The 3,318-nt window shown below is 36.7% G+C and overlaps 1 long non-coding RNA gene across 1 annotated transcript in view; it reads right to left on the bottom strand.

Annotated features, from left to right (window-relative positions):
- The window catches only part of LOC107694247 (uncharacterized), a 23,000-nt gene extending 20,717 nt beyond the window's left edge, over positions 1 to 2,283 (bottom strand). Inside the window, exons 1-2 of the long non-coding RNA XR_001634837.1 lie at positions 2,208 to 2,283; positions 2,036 to 2,110 (exon numbers count right to left, since the gene is read on the bottom strand). This is a non-coding gene — a long non-coding RNA (uncharacterized LOC107694247). The remainder of the gene's footprint in view (positions 1 to 2,035; positions 2,111 to 2,207) is intronic.
- Positions 2,284 to 3,318: the final 1,035 nt, after the last annotated feature.

Here is a 3,318-nt window from a genome sequence, read left to right as displayed (position 1 = left end):
TTTTTTTCTTTTCTGACATGTTGGTGTTATATCTTTCACTTGGATGTTATAAGTTGCACTGAGCTGGATAAAACAAAAACTATGTCTGTCTTCATTTCAGGCTGCAAAGCAACAAAATGTGATTATTTTAAAGGGGGGTGATTCTTTTCAATACCCATTGTACATATGAAGTTTATATTTTTGTTTCTATACTGTTCTATACTATACTTATATATTTTATGTTTAATATATTTAGACAAATAATTTAAAATAATAATAAAAATAATATAAATAATTATTGGATATTCTTTTTACATTTTGTTTTTGATCAGTGCATTCGTCTATCTATACATACACATTTTTAATTATAAAAAATAATAATAAAAAATAATTAACAGATAATTGGTATCAAAGAGGTTATTTTTTTGTTTTTATATTGGTGCATCCCTAAAACCCATTCATTTTTATTAATAATTCTATTTTATTAATTAATAAAATTATTGATTTTAATAAAATTAGATTTTATTATATGAGAAGACGGAGCTTGAAGTGATACAAGCACCTGACAGCAACTAAATAAATAAATAAACCTGATTCAAGTATTCCAGAAAATCATGTAATAAACTACATTTAATCTGACCATAGGCATTTTTATAGGGCCAAAATATCATAACACAGAACAACTATCACTTTAAATTCATAATATTTCCTAATGTCTCATATTGCATTTGCTGCATTGCAACCAACAATAACTTTATCCAAAATAATCTGATCTGGATGTGTCCTTTGATGTGCACTTGTATTTAACTGGTGCAAGTGCTGAGTTAGGTCTGAGATAAACCACTGGGGTGGCTTGCTAGTCTGCAGGGTTTTTTTTAGTAGAGAAGTAAGGAGCAGAGAAGTGTATTGGCTTGTCGTTTAAAGCCTCTGCTCTTGACCTACTTTTCTTAAATGGTGGTTCTGAGTGCGAAAAAGAGCTGTTTATCAGACGATGAAAAACATAATGACAATTTATTTATTCAAAGCTGAGCAGCCAGGGTTCAAAATGCTGACCCTTGGGGGGGGGGGCACTAATGGTTATTTAGCAGATGTCAAATAAAAAGTGCTTTTAACACATTAGCATTTCATAAGACGGACGTTTTAATCATCCTATACGTGATTTATATGGAAAGGTAGCGAGAAGATGGTTTACTGTGGAGATCCGATGAAGCACTGGCACTCTTTGAGATTGTTCTTTGGAGATTTGGTCACTAGCGAATCAAAATTAGTTGAAGTGACTCAAAATGTTCTGGTTTAAAATACAGTTCCATCATATCGTTGGTCCCGAGTGGGTTGAGCAGGTGTATGGGGGTCTTCACTAATTCAGCGGGTGGGTACGTGCCGAGCGTAAACTAATTAGAGTCACGTCGCACTCATGAGGTCCGTAGCACTTCAAAAAGAATTATTCAGGCCTTCCCTTTATTTGATTACGGCCGGTCCCCTGACTTTCCCTTGCCAGCGACCACAATGCATTTCACCAATTAGCTGGTGCACCTGGCACAATTGATATGTTGTCAGCGAACCACGCTTGGTGCAGAATGCTTAATAGTTGCATCTCAATCCCCAAATTATTCACTAAAGCATATAAATATTTGATTCCTGTACCCTGTAGCTGTGTATTTGATCTTTTTTTATTCCAACCTCTATAAAACACAGATGTTTAATATAATTTTTTTAGGTAATCAACTCTTCTCTTCCCCACTTTCTCTCCCTCTATATATCCTTTCCTCATTTACTATTTGAAGCAACTATTAGTGTTTTAACACCACAGGAAAGCGGCTTCATTGAAATGCAATGAAAACTGCACAGAAAAGGCAAAGTTAACTAATGGGCTCAAATTTTCAAACGAATGCAAGATTAAAGTCAATTGAATCTCCCATTGGGTTTTGACTGAAACCCTTTGAAAAGGAGCCCCGTAGTGGTTTTCAGAAATGAAAAATAGGACTTATTATTAAAATATTAATAACATTTTATACCCTCATTATGGCAAAGCAATTACATTTATTCAGAAACTTACTTTCAATTCTATCTTGAGGTGATTCGAACGCAGGTAATGCCACCATCAGCCTTGTGAACAGTCTTCTATGCTGTACTGAACAGACACATCAGAGAAAGGGATATCATTTAATATAGGCCAAATTCAAATTTGATCTGTGCATTGTAAGTGAGAGCTCTAATACTCCATGTACCGGCGGCCTGTCATGAATCTCCAAGTGCGAACGCCAAATCTAGGTACGAGATGATTCCTTTCTTCACAGTCGTCTGGAGGGGAATCAGAATTAGAGATCTGAGGTGCAATAAAACAGTTGAATAGCACATAAACCTTTCGGGAGAGCATAACTAAGTTCTGTATGAGTGTTTTATATCAGTCTTTGTGCACTAGACATCTCCCATCAACTAGTCTGGCCTAGTTTTCCATAACAGATGCCATTAATTAAATATATTACACAATGTGCACCCTCATAGATATAAATGAAGCATGCAATACAAAAACAATTTAGAGAGGAGATTAGGCGGAAAAGTTGCATTTGTTCTCCATTGACTCCTCTCGCTCCAAACCCCCAAGTTCCTCCCTGGCTCTTCAGAGGGTTTTTAGCATATCTCAAATCACACATCACAATCCGACAAAAAGCAGCACACTTCCTGGAGCTCACACGCATTCAGACAAAAGTGACAGGGAGGAAGATTTGAAACTCCTCTCTCGTTCTCACTAGCGCACGCTCTGCCCGTAATGGGGTAGAAGTCATTAAAAACATCACTGCAGGCCTAATTAAGACGGGACATATGGTCTCTCCTCACAGAACGGATCGCAGCCGAGTACAAATAACTCCTCCATGACAAGTTGAGAGGTGTCATACATCTCAGTGATCGTCAATCAACAGGGGACTTAGGCAACTCTTTCATCGTTAACGAGCGAATGCTTTGTTTTCCCGTTATAAGAGAAAACATTTTGACAAATTTCAAAAGGGGGGTTGGAAGCAGCGTGTCTTCTGTCATTTTTCAATTCCCCTTTTATGTTGCTGCCAATTAGTTGTAAAGTTAGTGTAAACTTTAAGTTGCCTTTGACAATGATGATTTTCGCATAGCAAATGCCTGTACAATGGCAGATCTGGTTGGTCTGCAAGTGACAATACGAGGGAAAATGAAGATGGAATATCTGCGCTTTACTAAAAGTTGACACTTTCAGTGAGATCTGACTAACCTTGAGACCTTGAGCTTGACCTTGAGCTTTTGTTAAAGCTATCAATACCAAACAACAAAATAATAATCGTTTCCAAACAGGTTTCTTAAACACACCCC

This window comes from Sinocyclocheilus anshuiensis, unplaced genomic scaffold (assembly GCF_001515605.1).
Source record: "Sinocyclocheilus anshuiensis isolate Anshui unplaced genomic scaffold, SAMN03320099.WGS_v1.1 scaffold1316, whole genome shotgun sequence".
Taxonomy (NCBI): Eukaryota; Metazoa; Chordata; class Actinopteri; order Cypriniformes; family Cyprinidae; genus Sinocyclocheilus; species Sinocyclocheilus anshuiensis.
This window is presented reverse-complemented; position numbering and strand designations above follow the sequence as displayed.